This window comes from Salvelinus namaycush, chromosome 20 (assembly GCF_016432855.1).
Source record: "Salvelinus namaycush isolate Seneca chromosome 20, SaNama_1.0, whole genome shotgun sequence".
Lineage (NCBI taxonomy): Eukaryota > Metazoa > Chordata > Actinopteri > Salmoniformes > Salmonidae > Salvelinus > Salvelinus namaycush.
This window is the reverse complement of record NC_052326.1, coordinates 31,938,361-31,962,991: the sequence shown is the minus strand read 5'-3', so window position 1 is coordinate 31,962,991 and position 24,631 is coordinate 31,938,361. Positions and strand designations below refer to the sequence as shown.

Here is a 24,631-nt window from a genome sequence, read left to right as displayed (position 1 = left end):
CTTCAAAATGACAGAAGTGAGTGCTACGGGGCGATAGTCATTGAGTTCAGTTACCTTTTGTTTTCTTGGACAGCAACAATGGTGGACATCTTGAAGCAATTTGAGACCGCAGACTGGGATAGGGAGAAATTGAATATGTCCGTAAAGACTCCAGCCAGCTGGTCTGCGCATGCTCTGAGGACGCGGCTAGGGATGCCGTCTGGGCCGACAACCTTGTGAGGGTTAACACGCTTAAATGTCTTACTCACGTTGGCCATGGAGAATGAGAGCCCACAGTCCTTGGGAGCGTGTTGCCTTGGTGGGCACTGTGTTATCCTCAAAGCGGGCAAAGGTTTGGGTAGGTTTTAATGGTCCCAGTGGGAACAACATCGCCTATACACTTCCTGATGAACTCAGTCACCGTGTCTGTGTATATGTCAATGTTATTCTCAGAGGCTATCTGGAAAATATCCCAGTCCGCGTGATCAAAACAATCATGGATTAATCAAAAGAAAGCATGGATTCCAATTGGTCAGAAAAGCATTGAATAGACCTTTTGAGCATTTAGCAGCGCGATTACTACAGTCAATATGCTGATAGAACTTTGGTAGCATCTTCCTCAAATTTGCTTTATCCCCAGCTACAATAAATGCAGCCTCAGGATTTGTGATTTTCAGTTTGCACAAAGTCTAGTGTAGCTGTCGTGGTATCGGCTTGAGGGGGGTTACACGGCTGTACACGGCTGTGATTATAACCAAAAATAAATATTTTGGGAGGTATTACGGTCCGCATTTGATGTATTCTAGGTCGGTGAACAAAAGGACTTGAGTTTCTGTACGTTGTCACAATCACACCATGAGTAGTTCATCATGAAACATACACCACCTCCTTTCTTCTTCCCGGAGAGTTCTTTATTCCTGTCTGCACGATGTATTGAGAACCCAGCTGGCTGTATGGACGGGGACAGTATATCCGGAGAGAGCCATGATTCCGTGAAACAGATTGTTACAGTCCCTGATGTCTCTCTGGAAGGAGATCCTCGCCCTGAGCTTGTCTACTTTATTGTCCAGAGACCAAACATTAGCGAGTAATGTACTTGGAAGTGGTAGATGGTGTGCTTGCCTCCTGAGTCGGACTAGAATTCCACTCCGAATACCTCTTCTCCGCCGGCAGCATCTAGGAGCGCAGCCTCTGGGATCAGTTAAATTGCCCTGGGGTGTACAAACACAGGATCCAATTCGGGAAAGTCGTATTCCTGGATGTAATGCTGGTGAGTTACTGCTGCTCTGATATCCAAAAGTTATTTCCGGATGTATGTACTAACACAAAAAACATTCTGGGCTAATAATGTAACAAATAACACAAAAAAAGTAATACTGCAAAGTTTCTTAGGAGTTTGAAGCAGAGCTGCCATGTCTGTTGGCACCATCTTCTGACTCTGAGATATAAACCAAATTTGAAAATGCATTATTTTATTTTGCACTTACTGAGTCTGGCTTTAATGGAAGTGCTTCTAACATAACCCAGGTAGTCTGGCATTCCCCAGGGCAGCTGTCTTGGCCCCTTTTACTTTTTTCTATCTTTACCAATCACCTGCCTTTGGCACGGAGTAAAACCTGTGTGTTTATGTATGCTGATGATTCAACACTATACATGCCAGCTACCATAGCAAGTGAAATCACTGCAACACTTAACAAAGAGCTGTAGTCAGTTTTAGAATGGGTGGAAAGAAATAAGCTAGTCCTAAATATTTAAAAAACCTAAAGCATTGTATTTGGACAAATCATTCACTAAATCTTGTAAAGAATGTGGAATTTGAGCAAGTTGTGGAGACTAAACTGCTTGGTCGTAACCTTGGATTGTAAACTTTTATGGTCAAAACATATTGATGCAGTGGTAGCTAAGATGGGGAGAGGTCCTGTCTGTCTGTCTGTAACAAAGCACTGCTCTTCTTGACATCGCTATCAACAAACCAAGTCCTACAGGCCCTAGTTTCACACCTGGACTACTGCCTAGTCCTGGTCAAGTGGCACAAAGAAGAACAGAGGCAGATTACAGTTGGCCCAGAGCAGCACCGCTGGCCCTTAAGCTAACATATTAATAACATGCATGTCAATCTGTCCTGGCTCAAAGTAGAGGAGAGATTGACTACATCACTACCTGTCTTTGTAAGAGGTATTGAAATACTGAAAGCACCGAGCTGTCTTTTCAAACGCCTAGCACACAGCTCAGACACCCATGCATACCCCTCAGCAGAGGTCTCTTCACAGTTCCCAAGTCCAGAACAGACGATGGGAAACGCACAGTACTACATAGAGCCATGACTACATGGAACTCCTCTCTTCCACATCAAGTATCCCATGCAAGCAGTAAAGTCAGATTTAAATACAGATCAAACTACACCTTATTGAACAGAATTGACTGTGAAGAGACGCACATGCGCACACACAAGCATAAGCACACACAATCTAACGCATGCACTCTACACACACCTACATTGTAATATTGTTATATTGCTGTATAATGGATTTTATTGTAGATATATTGTACAGTAGTGTGTTGTGTGATGTACTGTTTTATTTTTTATATAATCGCCTTAATCTTGTTTGGACCCCAGGATGAGTTGCTGCTGCCTTGGCAGCGAGAGCATGGTTAAATTAATGCTTTTATTGATTAATAAGCTATTAGGTTTCACACTGTAAACGGTTTGAGTACATGAATCCAAATGTGAACTTTTGCAACTCTGGAGGAGTAGTGTCGCTGATGGTTAGGGGGTTTGAATGAACAAGACCCAAGATCGGGGGTTTCTCCTACTGTAGTGTTCAGGTAGATGTACATACAGTACCAGTCAAAAGTTTGGACACACCTACTCATTCAAGGGTTTTTCTTTATTTTGACTATTTTCTACATTGTAGAATAATAGTGGAGACATCAAAACTATGAAATAACACAACACAGATTCTTCAACGTAGCCACCCTTTGCTTTGACAGCTTTGCACACTCTTGGCATTCTCTCAACCAGCTTCATGAGGTAGTCACCTGAAAAGCATTTCAATTAACAGGTGTGCCTTGTTAATTTGTGGAATGTCTTTCCTTAATGCATTTGAGCCAATCAGTTGTGTTGTGACAAGGTAGGGGCGGAATGCAGAAGATAGCCCTATTTGGTAAAAGACCAAGTCCATATTATGGCAAGAACAGAACAAATAAGCAAAGAGAAATGACAGTCCATCATTACTTTAAGACATAGTCAGTCAATCTGAAAAATGTCAAGAACTTTTTAAGGTTTTTTCAAGTGCAGTCGCAAAAAGCATCAAGCGCTATGATGAAACTGGCTCTTGTGAGGACCGCCACAGGAAAGGAAGATCCAGAGTTACCTCTGCTGTAGAGGATAAGTTCATTAGAGTTAACTGCTCCTCAGATTGCAGCCCAAATAAATGCTTCACAGTGTTCAAGTAACAGACACATCTCAACATCAACTGTTCAGAGGAGACTGCATGAATTAGGCCTTCATCATTGAATTGCTGCAAATAAACCACTATTAAAGGACACCAATAATAAGAAGAGACTTGCTTGGGCCAAGAAACATGAGCAATGGATTTCCGTTGTGGAAATCGATCCTTTGGTCTGATGAATCCAAATTTGAGATTTTTGGTTCGCACCGCCGTGTCTTTGTGAGATGCAGAGTAGGTGACCGGTTGATCTCCGCATTTGTGGTTCCCACCGTGAAGCATGGAGAAGGTGGTGTGGGGGTGCTTTGCTGGTGACACTGTGATTTATTTAGAATTCAAGGCACACTTAACCAGCATGGCTACCACAGCATTCTGTAGTAATATGCCATCCCATCTGGTTTGCGCTTAGTGGGACTATCATTTGTTTTTCAACAGGACAATGACCCAACACACGTCCAGGCTCTAAGGGCTATTTGACCAAAGAGAGTGATGGATTGCTGCATCAGATGACCTGGCCTCCACAATCACCCGACCTCAACCCAATTGAGATTGTTTGGGATGAGTCGGGCTGCAGAGTGAAGGAAAAGCAGCCAACAAGTGCTCAGCATATGTGGGAACTCCTTCAAGACTGTTGGAAAAGCATTTCTCGTGAAGCTGGTTGAGAGAATGCCAAGTGTACAAAGCTGTCTTCAAGGCAAAGGGTGGCTACTTTGAAGAATCTGAAATATAAAATATATTTTGTTTAACACTTTTGGTTAATACATGATTCCATGTGTTATTTCATAGTTTTGATGTCTTCACTATTATTCTACAATGTAGAAAATAGTAAAAATAAAGGAAACCCTTGAATGAGTAGGTATAATAAAACTTCTGACCTGTAGTGTATTTAGTAGATTTTGGTCTAAAAAGGGTCACTTTTAAAATGTTTTACCATTTTTGTTTTGTTTGTTGTTGATATAAAAATGTAAAAAAGGAAATTCACTGAGGATATTCCTCTGAGGAGCGGCCAATGATGTACATCTACCGGATGTGCAACAACTAAGTACTGTCTCTGTGTGAATTAGTTAGTGAAAATCTAGCTTTAGGCTGTTCAGCTTGAAACACCCTGTCCTGTTCCTCTGTGAGATGCAGGAAGAGGGCCAATGTATAATTCAGATGGTAGATCTCTAATTGAGGGGAGCTGTAAAACCGCATTGATTTTGTCACCAGTGTCTGTGTCCTTGTTGGTCCCTGGAGGGTCTTCATTACACCAGGGCAGACAAGGCTGAACAGGGAGACTGACTGTGGGTGTTCACATTGAAATACTTGTCTTGTAAGGTACACTATATATGCAAAAGTATGTGGACACCCATTAAAATTTGTGGATTCAGCTATCTGTTGCTGACAGGTGTATAAAATTGAGCACACAGCCATGCAATCTCCATAGAAACATTGGCAGTAGAATGGCCTTACTGAAGAGCTCAGTGACTTTCAAAGTGGCATTGTCATAGGATGCCACTTTTCCAACAAGTCAGTTTGTCAAATTTCTGCCCTGCTAGAGCTGCCCCGTTCAACTGTAAGTGCTGTTATTGTGAAGTGGAAACGTCTAGGAGCAACACATGCTCACAGAATGGGACCGCCGAGTGTCCTCGGTTGCAACGCTCACTAGCGCGTTCTAAACTGCCTCTGGAAGCAACGTCACCACAATAACTGTTTTCTGTGAGTTTATGAAATGGGTTTCAATGGCTGAGCAGCCGCACACAAGCCTAAGATCACCATGTACAATGCCAAGTGTCGGCTGGAGTGGTGTATAACTCACCGCCATTGAACTCTGGAGCAGTGGAAATGCGTTCTCTGGAGTGATGAATCACGCTTCACCATCTGGCAGAGGGGAGTCACTGTGTCTTGTCTTATTTATCAGATGACTGGCTTGATAATCCCCCAGGGATGATGTGCTGGAGGGGAATCCCACCCCCTTGACTGGGAGACAAACAAAATCGGTACCCCCCCCCCCCCCCAAGCAAAGACAAACTGTTCTCCGGTCAGTAGTAGTAGTAAAGGGATGCCAAAGGGAGCTATACTGTAGTATGAGAGAAGTGTAACGATTACACTTTGCACAGTTTTATCACACAAATGCACACACGTTTAGTGCTATACAAATTATTATGATGAAACAAAATTTGCAGACGGATGTGTTTTTTTCAGTAACGTAATGAAGCAGTTGTGTGTTATTGTTACAGTTGTGTGTTATTGTTACTGATGTTCATTCTAAGAACTGATGAGTCACCCGTTTTGGGGGAAATTTGCTGATATAGGCAGAAATATATTTAATTGTCGATTTCCATGATGAATGCCTCGTACGTGGTAAGCTATAGAAATGCCGTCGATGGCGGCTGGTTAATGTGGCTGAACGCTTCAGTAATGATAGTGTTAGCGTGGGCTTGTCTGACTCATGGGTTGTGTCTGAACAAGTGTATGGGTAATGGAGCTTATGCTAGTCACTGTAGTTGGCTGTATAAGACCCAGAGCCACACTGTGAATGCATCCCATATATAGTGCAATACTGTTAACCCTGTCAAATGTAGTGCACTATAAAGAGAATAGGGTGCTATTTGACACGCAACCTGTATGTTTTAGAGCCACACAGTTTTATTCACCGCTCAGGCTAGGAACCCTTTAGCTTTACATGGCTAAATGTGTATTTTCCATTAAGAGGCTATTCACTAAGGGCATCCAGAGTGGCACAGCGGTCTAAGGCACTGCATCTCAGGTCCTACTCCAGTCTAATCTTCAGCTGATTTATCACCTTATTTACTTAACAAAAGGCACATCTCAATAGGTGGTCCTCTGAAATGATAGTGTGAAGTTTGCACTTGTGTCTGAAAAATGAGATTTTGCTTAAAACATATTTTTTTGTGGACATTAATGTATTTATATATCAGATATTGTTTTCTGCCAGGAAAAGTTCAAAAATAGCTGGGGTGTGTCTAAGTCTCTCTGTGGTGTGTACTGTCTACTCGAACTGTCAACCATTTGCCCTGGGGTAGTGAGAGACGAACCACAATGCACAGTCGACAGCGAGGACCTTTGAGCATTATGACAACGCTAGTCACACGCCAACCATATACAGTAGGGGAGACAAAACATGCACTGTTTCAACTCTTCAAGAACAGAGAACCTTTTGAGTTTATAAACGTATACTAGGCTGCTTCTTTTAACTACAGCACACACAAAACATTCCCCATCTGACCACACTATCACCCTCTTCCTCTCCCCCAGAGTCCTCTGTCTCACCCTGAGAGGTGCTTTAGTCACGGGAGGAGGTTATGTACAGAATTCCACACACCAAGAAAGTCGTGAAGAGGGCACGACAATGCCTTTTACCCCTCAGGAGACTGAAAAGATTTGTCATCGGTCCCCAGATTCTCAAAAAGTTATACAGCTGCACCATCGAGAGCACTACAGAGGATAGTGCGTACGGCCCAGTACATCACTGGGGCCAAGCTTCCTGCCATCCAGGACCTATATAATAATACTAGGCGGTATCAGAGAAAGGCCCAAAAAATTGTCAAAGGCTCCAGTCATCCAAGTCATAGACTGATCTCTCTGCTACCACACGCACGGCAAGGGGTACCGGAGCACCAAGTCTAGGTCCCCAAGCCATAAGACTGCTGAACAATTAATCAAATGGCTACCCGGACTATTTGCATTGACCCTAGTCTTTGTTTTTACACTGCTGCTACTCGTTGTTTATTATCTATGCATAGTCACTTTACCCCTACCTACATGTACAAATGACCTCGACTAACCTGTACCCGCACACATTTACTCACATTTATAGCCTCATTATTGTTTTTTTTATTGTTACTTTTTTATTTATAAATGTTTTTGTTTTTTTACTGCATTGTTGGTTAAGGGCTTGTAAGTAAGCATTTCACGGTAAGGTACCTGTTGTAATCGGCGCATGTGACAAATACAATTTGATTCTTTTCCACCACAAGGAAGGAGATGGATAGAGGGTAGTCTAAGAACAGCCATGCTCGAAGACATTACTTTTCCTCCCTTTTCTAATCCCAACATGCCCCATAGACTGTAAATCAATGCAAAGATTCCAACCAGACAGCAGGGCCAAAATAGGGTCACAGTAGAATAAATTGTCTTTAAAAGAAATGTAATATCATTATATGAGCGTGTATGGGGGTGGTTTGTCCGTGTGGTATGACCGTTTATGTGAAAGGTAGACATTCCAAACATTGAGTTCTGTAGTATAGATGTAAATTCCCTATTTGACATAGTTCCTTGTGGGGAGGAAGGGCAGTCATGTGGGTGTGACAGCAGCAGGGTGGGCCCTGGATTCAGGACCACATAGCATCAATGAATAACCAGCATTCCAGATCTGTAATTAGGCAGTAATGGTGGGGGTTTGGTATGTGATGGGGGTTTGGTAGGCATGTTCCATGTTAAGGGGCTGGTGGTGATGTGGGTGTTCTCTTCCAGGCACTGACAGGCTGACGGTGTGTGGCTGTGACAGACACACACACATACACACTAAGGTAAAGATGGTGACAGGTTGTAGCCTACAGCCAGCCACCATCTTTATCTTAAGTGTGTAGTAGCCACCTGTCTTGGTGTGGAGGAAACATGTCTCTACACCAGAACATGTCTCTACACCAGTCTAATTCCATCTCTGCACCCTCAGCGTATGGTCCATGGAAAAACATTCTGCGGCCGGTAGCTTATTCACCTTTCACCCCTCATCTATTTTTAACTGTTATTAGATTTCACAGCCATATTTTAATAGATCTAAGGTTAAAGTAGCCTGGAGCTTGCTCAATAGATGAAAGACATAGTTTAATCTACAATTGTAGAGTTTAGAAAACCTCCACTCTGTGGCCTCTCCCCCTCAATTTATAATTCCTCTTATTCCTCACAGAATAAAAACAGAAATGTTACATTATCGATTCACATTCAGGAGCGCTCCACTTCCGCATTCAAGTCATTGTGCGTGACTTTATTAGACTGCAGCCTCTCTTTTTCAGGGGCTGGAAATCCTCTTAGCTGGCAGCCCCCTGTCCCGCTCAACTCAAAATGTGTGGATGGAGCTGGGCGGATGTACACTACACTCCCCTCCCCAGGCTTTGTCTCTCGTTGGCTGGCCCTCGCTTCATATCCGTCGCCAAACCCACTGGCTCCAGGTCATCTATAAGTCGTTGCTAGGTAAAGCCCCGCCTTATCTCAGCTCACTCGTCACCATGGCAGCACCCACCCACAGCACGCGCTCCAGCAGGTATATTTCACTGGTCACCCACAAAGCCAATTCCTCCTTCGGCCGCCTTTCCTTACAGTTCTCTGCTGCCAATGACTGGAACGAACTGCAAAAATCACTGAAGCTGGAGACTCATATCTCCTTCACTAGCTTTAAGCACCAGCTGTCAGAGCAGCTCACAGATCACTGCACCTGTACATAGCCAATCTGTAAATAGCCCATCCAACTACCTCATCCCCATATTGTTATTTATTTTGCTCCTTTGCACCCCAGTACCGCTACTTGCGCACTCATCTTCTGCGCACTCATCTTCTGCACATCTATCACTCCAGTGTTTAATTTGCCATACTGTAATCATTTCGCCACTATGTCCTATTTATTGCCTTACCTCCCTTATCCTACCTCATTTGCAGACACTGTATATAGACTTTCTCTATTGTATTATTGATTGTATGTTTGTTTATTCCATGTGTAACTCTGTTTGTCGCACTGCTTTGCTTTATCTTGGCCAGGTTGCAGTTGTAAATGATAACTTGTTCTCAACTAGCCTACCTGGTTAAATAAAGGTAAAATACAATTGTCAATAGCTAACCCCCTTTCTTTCTTTGACTTCCCCCTTCCCTACCTGCTCCCTCCCTCCCTGCTCACCATCAGCCAGCCAGCACTTAAAGTTAATTCTGGGCTCAAGCAGAGGAGGAGGAGCAGTGCACAGGGGCTTGTCCACAACTGTTGTAGTTGGCAGGGTTTGTCTATGAGTGGAGGAGGGCCTGTCTCTCTCGCTCTCTCTCTCACTTCTTCTCTCTATTGCATGCTCTTATGTGCTTTAGCGCTGGCTAGTGTTCTCTCTCTCAGCTAGGTCTCTGGAACAATAGCCGTCGCTACTGCAGACACGCACAGTAGGTCAACATTGCTACTGCTGCACTAGGATGGCCCTGACGTCTCAGCACTGAGCCTCGGAGAGATTTAGAAACGGCACACGTCCCCTCTCCTCCTCCTACTCCTCCTCTCTGGGTGAGAACAGAGGGAGAGAGGCTGTCACTGCAGCACGAGGCTGGCCCAGCTGACACTGACAGGAGCAGTGGCTGCCTGGCAGAGGCATTCTGTACTGTGGATATTATCTCATTCCTGTACGTAGGGTTTATTCCATATTGATCCCAGTCATTCCCCAGTGGAGGAACAGGAGCTCTGGAACGTCTAGTGACCTATGAGGTGATGGGGGAAGAGGGGCGTTGAACTGGAAGAAGGGAGACACTAACGTGCAGTTTTGGTTGCAATGTTTTGTGTGGGAGAGTATTTTGTGTATTTTCGGAAGAGGATGGCATTGTGTACTTCTGTGTTTAATGTGCATTTGTGTATGTGTTTATTAGATTGTGTTTCTAGAACATTTTTGTATACAGCAAAAACGTTTCCCTGTACTCGTATACATGAGTGCTTTTATTTGCTTTGTTGTTTTTTCTCTGTGCGTCTAATTTTGTCAGCGGGCTGCAAATCCGCGGGTTGGCAGGTTTTTGCCTGGGTTTTGTGGCGGGTGGGGATCAGAATCTCTGTACATGATGAGGGGGAGCAGGATGGTAGACAGAACAGCTGGGCTGCTGTGGAGAGGGGCGGGCATGAGGGGTCACTCATTGGCATGGATCAGCTACTAGCCCCTAATACTCAATTTAGCGTAGTCATAACCAGACGCCCTCGGGGACTAATCCATCTTTGGGTCTGTGGAAAGGGGGCACTGCAGGCTACATTTGATATTGCTGCTCTACTTAGTCAGCAGCGTGATATTATACTGTGTGTAAGTAGTGTCAACAAAGCTTCGAGCAACTGTTTATAGCAACTGTTTATAGAGTAGAGTTGGCTTGGGCATGCTTAGCGTACACTACAGGCACATGGTACATTATAATAAGTACAGCTCTGATATCACTGTACTTAGAGAAAATATGGGCAAAACAGTGAAAAAAAGGAGGGTCCTATACCAATTATCACCCCCATCACCATAAAGTATTGACTAGAGTCAGAATAACCTGGAGTTTGTGGTGAAAGTGTCCTGCTCTAGCATTCTGTTTGTTTTACATGGTCAAGCTTTATATCATATTTCCATATTAATATTTATCTTTGGTTAAACAAACAATCCAGTGATTTTTAACAGTGTTGTGGGTGCCTCCATACTGCTTAACTGTAATAAGCCCTGGGGAAGTGGTACTCTGGTGTATTGACACAAGTCTTAGCAATGAGAGTAGTGTTGTGTGCGTGTTTGTGCGCATATAGTTAGTATGTGCCTCAAACTCCTCCAGAATGAAGTGTTTTGAACACTGGATTTTCCTCCGTCCTCACTAAGTATTGAGTGTGCAGATTTTTACTAGTATTGCTTGCTGTTTTCTCGTACTGAGAGAGGTTCACATTAAAAACAGAGATTTTAATGGACATGCTCTGGTCTCTTCAAAGTGACCCAGGAAGAGACATGGAGTTCTTGTTAACGGGTTTGTGTGAGAGCCAGTCCACAGTATTTGATCTTGTTTCAGGAGTCCTCTAAGCATGCGGTATTCATGCCAGTTGGCTGGCCAGTGTTGGTATATATGCCATGCATTTGGATGTGGTCAAAGAGCTAGACATCTCATCCTAACCTTGACTTTGATGACATGTCCGTGACTTTGAGTGTTGTCAGCAGAGTTTGATTCATGCCAACTAACTTTGTCATGTGCCTCAACGAACGGCCAACCAACCTTCACAGAGACCGAAGGGCTCAAAATAAAGTAAAAACCTAACACCATGATGAGAATGGTGAATTTACAAGACTCTCACGAAGCCCCTAAAATGTCCTGTATTTTAATGTCTCCTCTAGGACACAGTGAGTCCTCCACTAAAATGCAGACAGATGCTGTTTCTGTTGATAAGCCAGTCTGAAGTATGAGGTTATCTGTCTCCTTAATGACCGGCTGGGATTTTATAGCTCCTCAGCAGGCCCAGCCTAAGTTCTGTTCTGTTCTGCTACGCTCTGTCTGGTGACTTTGCTGACTACTGCAATGTCACAGCACTGAGTCAGTCAGAGATAGACTGTAACTCAGAGGAGATCAAACTCTTAGGAGTTTGAGGTAAAGTTGATCAAGATGATGGCACTTTAGACTTGGCTGGCTAGTTTGAGGATGCGTCCCAAATGGGACCCTATATATTGCACTACTTTTGACCAGGGCCTATAGGGGTCTGGTCTTAATGTGTGCACTATAAAGGGAATAGGGTGCTGCATCCTAAGTGAGTCTACTCTGTGTCTGGCTGAGGTCTGAGAAACATGGATGTGGGGGTTGTCTGTCTGTTTGCTGAGTTGGCCAAAATGATTGCGAAGGGGGGTTGATGTCTGATGGCTCTTTGATAAGCTTGTAATTCTTTGTTAATGTTGGCCTCTGTATTTTGTTTAACGATGGGAAAGATTTAGTGTACATGTTATCCAAACTGTGCAGTTCACCCTGTGACTTATAACAAACTGGCACAGCTCTTTTATTGGAGTAGTGATGCACAGAGTTTTCTTAAAACGCTTGCATAGCTTTTTCTCTGTAGCTGTACCCTACGGACTCAGTTATTCTATGCCCTTTCCACGAGTTTCTCCCATTGCCATGACCAATCAATTTCAACATGGTGGTTTGTTTCGGAGAATGTGCAGATTCTTACCCTGCCATGTTCAAAGGGCCCTTGGATCAAATGTATTATTGTTTGACTGATTGTTTAATCTGCTCTATTTTGAACCCCTATAAGCACCAGATTTTTTTTGTAACGCACAGCTAAGATCACTCCCCCTCCCTTTCCACCCACCCGGCACTCGATTAATTAACATTTGCATATATTTGAGTTCTTTTGATGAACTAATTATGGTGGAATGGAACTTATCATGCATGCGAGTGTGGATTAATATTCACGTTTCTGTGATCGTACCCTAACCTAGTCTTTGGGGAAAGGAGAGATCCCAAACCGGGGTGGGTGTGGTAGGGGGCTGGGGGGGTGGGGGCTCTTGGCAAGAGCATAGAAATGCCCCAAGGGTAGAATTCTTTTTGATTGCGTTCAAACGGGTAGACGATCCACCCCCACAACCTCCCCCACCTTCTCCATCTCTATATGGGTCTGTCTCCATCTTTCTTTCTTTCTTTCTCTCGTGCCACCTTTCTATCCACTGTCATCTAGGGCCGGGCGATATGGCCTAAAACTCATATCTCCATTTTTTTTTTTTTTTTTTTTTTATAACTTATGGGCAATTCACGATATACATCAACATTTAAAAACAATATTTTCTTTAAATAAGCTTTGTTGAACAGTTAAAGGTCAAATACACTGCATTTAAAACAGTCAGCAATAATCTAATGAATTTCAGAGCTCGTGAAATTATACCTAGGCTGGATATATGCCTTCCACAACCAAAAGACCCACTAATAATTTCATTATTTTATCAAAATTGTTGTACTTGCTTTTTTTGTTGTTGCAATAATCACTGATCTGGCTTTCAGGTCTGTTTTATAAAAATGTCCTTTTTGTTATTTTTTTATTATAGAAACATGCATAATGCACATCCAATAATAATGTAGCAGGCATTACAGAAAATGTATTTATAAAACACAGACTAAACAGCTAGTATAACAATCTTTATTTGACGTAAATGCTGCTAGCAATACGTGGTACCGTAATGCGATTACATTTTCCAGAATGAACGTTCATTTGTACATCCGTTTTAGTAGTGTCTTCTCGAAATTTGAGGAGTTGAAACAAACTGGGTATTGTTCGAAAAGTTAACAGTCAAATAATGTTTCCATGTGTTTCGGTGTCCATATGACCGATTTCTGTTGGACCAAACCTCAAATGCAAATAGCGAGTTGAAACCGTTTGTCAGAGAGGAAGAAGTAATCGCTCATCTTTGTCGTTGTGAGAGGTAAGGGGAGGTGCTTGGGAGAAAGAGGCCAAGCGAGAGGTTTTACTCTCGCCTAAATATGTCCAAAATATGCCCAATGCGCTTATTTTGAACCTTGTCGCCTACCTTCCCGGCTTTGGGACAACTACTCCCAGTGGAGACATGAGCATCTCGTCATTATATAGATCTCTGGTGTAAATGAGAAGGTGCACGAGACGAAACCAAAAAGACAACATGAGAACAAGCGGACATAAACCCACATAAACGAAAAATACCAAAAAAACTTGATTCTGCGATACGGCATTTGGAATATTGCGCAAAAACATACGTTCGAATGAATTCGATATATCGCCCAGCTCTACTGTCATCCTCTCTGTATAACTCTTTCGCTTCCTCTGTCTTTCTTTTTTGTGTGTCGACTCCACATACCGACTCTCTCCAAAAAACCTTCAAACCCACTGAGCCTCCATCTGTGAGGCCAACTCCTGGCAGACAATTACCCTCCCTGACACTCATCCTGAAAGAATGTCCCACCTCCTGCCCGCCTGCCTGCCTTACTAGCCTCCAGGTGCACAGTGACATAGTGGATTTAGACTGTCTAGCCCAGTGTTGCTGAGGCTGCTGGTGAAGGCAGACCACATAGGTCTGGCCCTCATTCCCATGCATTGTCAGCTGACGCCTCAGGGCATATCATTGCAGTGATTCACAGGATCACAGCTTTGGAATCAGCCCATACATAGTCTTGTTCAACAGCCGTGTGTGTTGGGAAAAACTTGCACGTTAGGCTATATTCCAACCCTTGTAATTGTTGTCTGTATTTGCCAGATGCAGACACACCGTAGACTTTACCTTGTAGATTAGAGATTAGATTAAATATATGTAGAGCCCATTGTAGATAGAGCACCGTTATTAGGTTATCTACTGCAAGATAGCATTCTGCTGCATATATATATCAATACTATTCAATTATGTTATTAGCATCTTTGCATCATCTATTTTGATATTGATGTGTTGGATTATCTCGATTAGGTTTGAAGGGAGACAGCCAGAGCTGATCAAACTATTTTATCTTATCCTTCTCTCTGCCCCAAACAAAGGCATTCCCCTAACATGTGACTGCTTAACAGTACTCTATGCCACTGCAGTCTGTTTAGTTTCGGGGGGGGGCATTGACAGTGATGTCTGGGAGGCAGCAGCAGCTGATGTCGAGTCTGAGACAAGTTGTGAGGAGCTCCTCTGAAGCACCTGTTTGGTGGCGTGAAAACTTCCATCCCACCTGGCAGCCCTGCCTGTCTGTGCTCTCTATAGAGGGAAACCCTGGGTGGATATGGAAGATGCTCTCAAGTGCTAATCTAATTCTGGGAAGGGTTGACATGATTTAACAGGATTAAGTATTGGCCCCTGAAGGGGTCTGGGAGTCCAGGGGGGCTGGGATGGGGAACTGCCTGTCAGAAGTGATGTGGGACAGACTGTGAGAGGAACACGGCCTGGAGAGGGGGAGTGGATAAAAATGCTTGACAAGCATCTTTCATTGCAGTTTTTTTTTTTTTTGTCTTCCTTTGTTTCTGTCCTTGCTTTTCACACTGGTCTATCAGCTTTCACTCTGGTAACATAAGCTTCCATATTTGGCAATGCTTTCTGGCCACAAATTCCTCTTTCCTGACGTGTGAACGATGTGCATTACATCGGGCCGACACCGAAACATCTGATCCACTCCCAATGAGATCTCAGACCGCAACCACATCTTTAAACTTACCACCCCACATAACCATTAGTTCACTAACCACTTTGAATTATGCCCTGCAGGTAAAGTGCAAACCCTGAGCTTTGAGTTAGTTAGGTATGGCTTTTACAGGGTTCGAGCTAATATGAAACAATGCATTGTGGTGTCCTGCTTTACCATCTGCGGTACTATTAGCTTCACGCATACAAACCTGCTGTGATTTACGCTCTGCAGTGTGTCTGTTGTTCCACCGACCAAAACATAGTGGGAAATGGGCGGGAGCTTTATTGCTATAAAGTTTTTATTTGGAAAAGGTTACTCAAACTAAACCTGGATAAAATGGTTAAAGATGTAGCACTTATCTGGTGATTTGGAAATGCCAGAGAAGACCAGCATAACGGATGGATCAGTTAAGTGAACCTAATATCACAGTGTCTCGTGTTTGTAGCTTGATTTCAGTTATTTATCTGCCGGGTTGGATAGAGGATGTTGTGTATGTTTATAAGGCACTGTAAATGTCAATGACGTGGACTGGCTGTGATACGCTGTTTTTGGTGTGTCTTGTTTCACATGTTAAATGCCACATGCTATGGCAAACACTCAACGAGGATGGCTGCGAAGATGGTGAAAATATTAGGGCTGTCCCTGAAAAGAAAATCTTAGTCGACCGTGTATTTTTCTATGTTTGAATAAAGTCAACTATATGTAGGCTACTGAGCCTAAGACACACAAATTACTAAATAGGGAGCCAGAGATCAATATAGCCTAACCAGAAGGAAAAAACCTGTTCCCGACTCTCCTCCCGCTGCTGCTGGCCTCTGCAGATTCTGCCGTTAGGTTATACAGTTGAAGTCGGAAGTTTACATACACCTTAGCTAAATACATTTAAACTCAGTTTTTTACAATTCCTGACATTTAATCCGAGTAAAAAGTCCCTGTCTTAGGTCAGTTAGGATCACCACTTTATTTTAACAATGAGAAATGTCTGAATAATAGAGAATTATTTATTTCAGCTTTTATTTCTTTCATCACATTCCCAGTGGGTCAGAAGTTTACATACACTCAATTAGTAGTTGGTAGCATTTGCCTTTAAATTGTTTAACTTGGGTCAAACATTTCAGGTAGCCTTCCACAAGCTTCCCACAATAATTTGGGTGAATTTTGGCCCATTCCTCCTGACAGAGCTGGTATAACTGAGTCAGGTATGTAGGCCTCCGTGCACACACACACTTTTTCAGTTCAGCCCACAAATGTTCTATAGGATTGAGGTCAGGACTTTGTGATGGCCACTCCAATACCTTGACTTTTGTTATCCTTAAGCCAGTTTGCCACAACTTTGGAAGTATGCTTGGGGTCATTTTCCATTTGGAAGACCCATTTGTGACCAAGCTTTAACTTCCTGACTGATGTCTTGAGATGTTGCTTCAATATGTCCACATAATTTTCCTTTCCTCATGATGCCATCTATTTTGTGAAGTGCACCAGTCCCTCCTGCAGCAAAGCACCCCCCACAACATGATGCTGCCACCCCCGTGCTTCACGTTTGGGATGGTGTTCTTCGGCTTGCAAGCTTGCTCCTTTTTACTCCAAACATAACGATGGTCATTATGGCCAAACAGTTCTATTTTTGTTTCACCAGACCAGAGGACATTTCTCCAAAAAGTACAATCTTTGTCCCCATGTGCAGTTGCAAACCGTAGTCTGGCTTTTTTATGGCAGTTTGAGCAGTGGCTTCTTCCTTGCTGAGCGGCCTTTCAGGTTGTTGATATAGATACTTTTTTACCGGTTTCCTCCAGCATCTTCACAAGGTCCTTTGCTGTTGTTCTGGGATTGATTTGCACTTTTCGCACCAAAGTACGTTTACCTCTAGGAGACAGAACGCGTCTCCTTCCTGAGCGGTATGACGGCTGTGTGGTCCCATGGTGTTTATACTTGCGTTCTATTGTTTGTACAGATGAACGTGGAAACTTCAGGCGTTTGGAAATTGCTCCCAAGGATGAACCAGACTTGTGGAGGTCTTTTAATTTATTTTGAGGTCTTGGCTGATTTCTTTAGATTTTCCCATGTCAAGCAAAGAGGCACTGAGTTTGAAGGTAGGCCTTGAAATAGATCCACAGGTACACCTCCAATTACTCAAATGATGTCAATTAGCCTATCTAAAGCCATGACATTTTCTGGAATTTTCCAAGCTGTTTAAAGGCACAGTCAACTTAATGTATGTAAACTTCTGACCCACTGGAATTGTGATACAGTGAAATAATCTGTAAACAATTGTTGGAAAAATTACTTGTGTCATGCACAAAGTAGATGTCCTAACCAACTTGCCAAAACTATAGTTTGTTAATTAACAAGACATTTGTGGAGTGGTTGAAAAACAAGTTTTAATGACTCCAACCTAAATGTATGTAAACTTCCGACTTCAACTGTACCAGCGGTCGGCAACCTTTTCCATTTGGAGTGCAGTTATCGTACCATTTCTACTGATCTGCGTGCCAGTTATGAGTTTCATATGCACATTTTCGTGGAACAGTTTAATTTCATTTATAATTTAAAAAAAACATTGCAGCCCGTAGGTAGAAAATATCCTGATTTAAAAAATAAAATAAAAATCCTATAAACCACATTGGCTACTCAGGAACTGTCTACAAGGAATAGCTGTAGGCTATTTTCGCAAGGTATAAAATGTAATCAGGTAGGTCTATTTTCTGACGTTTCCACCAGATCAGAGCATGCATTTTTTTCCCCTTTCATGCTGAGTGGTTATCAAAAGGGAGAGAGCTGGAAACATTTTTCAAATGGGCTACATTGACAAACTATTGTCATTCTCAATAGATGTAAAAACAGACTTTGTTTACTTGCTGTTTGAGGCGAAGAAAAAATTACTTTGAGAAGCTCTGCAGTGATGGGGAGTTAAGACAATCAGAAATAGTATCAGATCCCCAACCGTGCACATTTATAGGTCTACATTTGCATGTAGGCCAGGTAGCTTATGCCTACTTCAATGCAGAATCAGGTGCGTCCTTACTCAAGATTGACAGGAGCGCTTCAAACAAAAGACCAATTAATAAATTGACAACTTGTAAATGGAATGAAATAAATCAAACTGTTTACTCAAGTGTAGCCTAGGTTGTGCGCTCTGCAAAAAACGTGTCCACTCCTACAATGACAACGGTAAGACTGTAACAATAAAATATTGAATGCATTAACAGAAATTACCGTAACCAAACAAACGTAGATGAGAAATTATGGTAATTAAAGGTAAATGTACTACTGGTGTGCCATCCCCACAGCCTCTGCAATGGATTAGTCCACTATTTGTATATATTTGTCACTGCTCTACTAAAAGATCTGTCGACCAACAGCATATCTACCAAACAATCAACCCGTTGACTAAATGGGATCAGCCCTAGAAAATAGGTTTAGCTTTTTTGTGACAAGTTAATGCAATGCTTGACCTTTGGGGAATTACAATGTTGTTTTGGTGTGTCTTGTCTTTTAGGTAAGATGTTAAACTAAATTATTTACCCTGGGAATACTGTGAGACTAACATTTTGTCTTTTTGTGTGTTTCTCAGGTAAATTGCGGAGCGGGGCTGAACGGTATCATTACTGACCTTTCTGCACATTGTTTAGCCAGCCTCACCGGTGGGTACCCCCTCCTACACATGTACACCAGTGGTGGTGGGTGCCATTTAGGATTAGGGAGGAGGATTTTTTTTAATGAGCATGGCCTTATTTCTATTACATCATATTGGATGAATGTAATTTATATTCTGTTCACGCCTCTCAATGTAACATTAATAGGTTTAATTTTCCCTATACCCGTCATGAGGTTGCTACAGCCTACGAATTAAAGTTAAACAACGTAGGTGCACAGACAGTGAGACATTCATTACATGCCTGACACAATCTTGCCTGCATCTAGCTGATCTAGGGTGTAATCATTAGTCCAACAGTTGCAAACGAGAGTTTCTATTAGACAAATTCAGGTATATTTATCCCAGTGGCGGTCAGTGCCGTTTAAGATGAGGGAGGAAGATCATTTTTTTAATGAGCATGGCCTTATTTCTATTACAGCATATTGGTTGACTGTCATTCATATTCCATTCACCCAGTTAAATGTAACAGCGATAGGTTTAGGCTATTACATTTTCCCTATACCCATTATAAGGTTGCTACAACCTAGCCTATAAATGAAAGTTTACAACGTAGGTGCGCACAGGTCGAGAAAAATTTGAGGTGATAGACACATGGACAATACCGCCTTGCACAATCTTGCCTGCATCTAGCTAATATAGGGTGTAATCATAGTCCAACAGTTGCAAACGAGAGTTTCTATTGGACAAATTCAGGTATGTTTATCCCCATTTGTTTCAGTTTAAGAAACATTTTTCAACAGAATCGGCGGGAATGAATACACCCCTGATCACGCATAAACACAGTTCACTTTCATAACAGCCACATTGTATTCCTTCTCGCAACTATGCACTCTCCTCCTCATCTTTTCCCTTCGTCCTGTGTGGACGTCAATGCACAACACATCAGCTCTATGTGACCAGGCAAAAAAAACTTTCCAAACCATATCATAACTGCTACACACAGCCTACATCATCAAATCAAATGTATTTATATAGCCCTTCGTACATCAGCTGATATCTCAAAGTGCTGTACAGAAACCCAGCCTAAAACCCCAAACAGCAAGCAATGCAGGTGTAAAAGCACAGTGGCTAGGAAAAACTCCATAGAAAGGCCAAAACCTAGGAAGAAACCTAGAGAGGAACCAGGCTATGAGGGGTGGCCAGTCCTCTTCTGGCTGTGCCGGGTGGAGATTATAACAGAACATGGCCAAGATGTTCAAAATGTTCATAAATGACAAGCATGGTCAAATAATAATCAGGAATAAATGTCAGTTGGCTTTTCATAGCCGATCATTAAGAGTTGAAAACAGCAGGTCTGGGACAGGTAGGGGTTCCATAACCGCAGGCAGAACAGTTGAAACTGGAACAGCAGCAAGGCCAGGTGGACTGGGGACAGCAAGGAGTCATCATGCCCGGTAGTCCTGACGTATGGTCCTAGGGCTCAGGTCCTCTGAGAGAGAGAAAGAAAGAGAGAAGAAGAGAATTAGAGAGAGCATACTTAAATTCACACAGGACACTGGATAAGACAGGAGAAGTACTCCAGATATAACCAACTGACCCTAGCCCCCCGACACAAACTACTGCAGCATAAATACTGGAGGCTGAGACAGGAGGGGTCAGGAGACACTGTGGCCCCATCCGATGATACCCTCGGACAGGGCCAAACAGGAAGGATATAACCCCACCCACTTTGCCAAAGCACAGCCCCCGCACCACTGGAGGGATATCTTCAACCACCAACTTACAATCCTGAGACAAGGCCGAGTATAGCCCACAAAGATCTCCACCACAGCACAAACCAAGGGGGGGGGGGCGCCAACCCAGACAGGAAGATCACGTCAGTAACTCAACCCACTCAAGTGACGCACCCCTCCTAGGGACGGCATGAAAGAGCACCAGTAAGCCAGTGACTCAGCCCCTGTAATAGGGTTAGAGGCAGAGAATCCCAGTGGAGAGAGGGGAACCGGCCAGGCAGAGACAGCAAGGGCGGTTCGTTGCTCCAGAGCCTTTCCGTTCACCTTCACACTCCTGGGCCAGACTACACTCAATCATATGACCTACTGAAGAGATAAGTCTTCAGTAAAGACTTAAAGGTTGAGACCGAGTCTGCGTCTCTCACATGGGTAGGCAGACCATTCCATAAAAATGGAGATCTATAGGAGAAAGCCCTGCCTCCAGCTGTTTGCTTAGAAATTCTAGGGACAATTAGGAGGCCTGCGTCTTGTGACCGTAGCGTACGTGTAGGTATGTACGGCAGGACCAACTCGGAAAGATAGGTAGGCGCAAGCCCATGTAACGCTTTATAGGTTAACAGTAAAACCTTGAAATCAGCCCTTGCCTTAACAGGAAGCCAGTGTAGGGAAGCTAGCACTGGAGTAATATGATCAAATTTCTTGGTTCTAGTCAGGATTCTAGCAGCCGTATTTAGCACTAACTGAAGTTTATTTAGTGCTTTATCCGGGTAGCCGGAAAGTAGAGCATTGCAGTAGTCTAACCTAGAAGTAACAAATGCATGGATTAATTTTTCTGCATCATTTTTGGACAGAAAATTTCTGATTTTTGCAATGTTACGTAGATGGAAAAAAGCTGTCCTTGAAACAGTCTTGATATGTTCGTCAAAAGAGAGATCAGGGTCCAGAGTAACGCCGAGGTCCTTCACAGATTTATTTGAGACGACTTTACAACCATCAAGATTAATTGTCAGATTTAACAGAAGATCTCTTTGTTTCTTGGGACCTAGAACAAGCATCTCTGTTTTGTCTGAGTTTAAAAGTAGAACGTTTTCAGCCATCCACTTCCTTATGTCTGAAACACAGGCTTCTAGCGAGGGCAATTTTGGGGCTTCACCATGTTTCATTGAAATGTACAGCTGTGTGTCATCCGCATAGCAGTGAAAGTTAACATTATGTTTTCGAATGACATCCCCAAGAGGTAAAATATATAGTGAAAACAATAGTGGTCCTAAAACGGAACCTTGAGGAACACCGAAATGTACAGTTGATTTGTCAGAGGACAAACCATTCACAGAGACAAACTGATATCTTTTCGACAGATAAGATCTAAACCAGGCCAGAACTTGTCCGTGTAGACCAATTTGGGTTTCCAGTCTCTCCAAAAGAATGTGGTGATCGATGGTGTCAAAGGCAGCACTAAGGTCTAGTAGCACGAGGACAGATGCAGAGCCTCGGTCTGACGCCATTAAAAGGTCATTTACCACCTTCACAAGTGCAGTCTCAGTGCTATGATGGGGTCTAAAACCAGACTGAAGCATTTCGTATACATTGTTTGTCTTCAGGAAGGCAGTGAGTTGCTGTGCAACAGCTTTTTCTAAAATTTTTGAGAGGAATGGAAGATTCAATATAGGCCGATTAGTTTTTTATATTTTCTGGGTCAAGGTTTGGCTTTTTCAAGAGAGGCTTTATTACTGCCACTTTTAGTGAGTTTGGTACACATCCGGTGGATAGAGAGCCGTTTATTATGTTCAACATAGGAGGGCCAAGCACATGAAGCAGCTCTTTCAGTAGTTTAGTTGGAATAGCATCCAGTATGCAGCTTGAAGGTTTAGAGGCCATGATTATTTTCATCATTGTGTCAAGAGATATAGTACTAAAACACTTAAGTGTCTCTCCCGATCCCAGGCCCTGGCAGAGCTGTGCAGATCCAGGACAGCTAAGCCCTGGAGGAACACGCAGATTCAAAGAGGAGTCCGTAATTTGCTTTCTAATGATCATGATCTTTTCCTCAAAGAAGTTCATGAATTTATTACTGCTGAAGAGAAAGCCATCCTCACTTGGGGAATGCTGCTTTTTAGTTAGCTTTGCGACAGTATCAAAAAGACATTTTGGATTATTCTTATTTTCCTCAATTGAGTTGGAAAAATAGGATGATCGAGCAGCAGTGAGGGCTCTTCGATACTGCACGGTACTGTCTTTCCAAGCTAGTCGGGAGACTTCCAGTTTGGTGTGGCGCCATTTCCGTTCCAATTGTCTGGAAGCTTGCTTCAGAGCTCGGGTATTTTCTGTATACCAGGGAGCTAGTTTCTTATGACATGTTTTTAGGGGTGCAACTGCATCTAGGTTATTGCGCAATGTTAAATTGGGGTCCTCAGTTAGGTGGTTAACTGATTTTTGTCCTCTGACGTGCTTGGGTAGGCAGAAGGAGTCTGGAAGGGCATCAAGGAATCTTTCTGTTGTCTGAGAATTTATAGCACGACTTTTGATGCTCCTTGGTTGGGGTCTGAGCAGATTATTTGTTGCGATTGCAAACGTAATAAAATGGTGGTCCGATAGTCCAGGATTATGAGGAAAAACATTAAGATCTACAACATTTATTCCATGTGACAAAACTAGGTCCAGAGTATGACTGTGGCAGTGAGTAGGTCCAGAGACATGTTGGACAAAACCTACTGAGTCGATGATGGCTCCGAAAGCCTTTTGGAGTGGGTCTGTGGACTTTTCCATGTGAATATTAAAATCACCAAAAATTTGAATATTATCTGCTATGACTACAAGGTCCGATAGGAATTCAGGGAACTCAGTGAGGAACGCTGTATATGGCCCAGGAGGCCTGTAAACAGTAGCTATAAAAAGGGATTGAGTAGGCTGCATAGATTTCATGACTAGAAGCTCAAAAGACGAAAACGTCATATTTTTTTGTGTAAATTGAAATTTGCCATCGTAAATGTTAACAACACCTCTGCCTTTGCGGGATGCACGGGGGATATGGTCACTAGTGTAACCAGGAGGTGAGGCCTCATTTAACACAGTAAATTCATCAGGCTTAAGCCATGTTTCAGTCAGGCCAATCACATCAAGATTATGATCAGTGATTAGTTCATTGACTATAACTGCCTTTGAAGTGAGGGATCTAACATTAAGTAACCCTATTTTGAGATGTGAGGTATCACGATCTCTTTCAATAATGGCAGGAATGGAGGAGGTCTTTATCCTAGTGAGATTGCTAAGGCGAACACCGCCATGTTTAGTTTTGCCCAACCTAGGTCGAGGCACAGACAGTCTCAATGGGGATAGCTGAGCTGACTACACTGACTGTGCTAGTGGCAGACTCCACTAAGCTGGCAGGCTGGCTAACAGCCTGCTGCCTGGCCTGCACCCTATTTCATTGTGGAGCTAGAGGAGTTAAAGCCCTGTCTATGTTGGTAGATAAGATGAGAGCACCCCTCCAGCTAGGATGGAGTCCATCACTCCTCAGCAGGTCAGGCTTGGTCCTGTTTGTGGGTGAGTCCCAGAAAGAGGGCCAATTATCTACAAATTCTATCTTTTGGGAGGGGCAGAAAACAGTTTTCAACCAGCGATTGAGTTGTGAGAGTCTGCTGTAGAGCTCATCACTCCCCCTAACTGGGAGGGGGCCAGAGACAATTACTCGATGCCGACACATCTTTCTAGCTGATTTACACGCTGAAGCTATGTTGCGCTTGGTGACCTCTGACTGTTTCATCCTAACATCGTTGGTTATAACAATATCTCTATACTCTCTACACTCGCCAGTTTTAGCTTTAGCCAGCACCATCTTCAGATTAGCCAGATTAGCCTAATATCATTGCCATCATATTAGCTAAAGTAACGTCATAGTCAACATACCTAATAGAACTAACGCGTTAGTGAACCTGCTACAATAATGCAGTATTGTTAGTGTACAGTCAGTAAGCCGTTTTGCACCTAAACCCACGGGCCACGGTGGCAATAAATTAGTAAAACCA

The 24,631-nt window shown here is 43.1% G+C and overlaps 1 protein-coding gene across 1 annotated transcript in view; it reads left to right on the top strand.

The window, feature by feature from the left end:
* LOC120065253 (nck-associated protein 5-like) overlaps nucleotides 1-24,631 on the top strand; it is a 148,273-nt gene that overhangs the window by 82,689 nt on the left and 40,953 nt on the right. The window contains exon 3 of the mRNA XM_039016085.1: nucleotides 18,850-18,919. The gene's annotated coding sequence lies outside the window, so the exon portion shown is untranslated. The remainder of the gene's footprint in view (nucleotides 1-18,849; nucleotides 18,920-24,631) is intronic.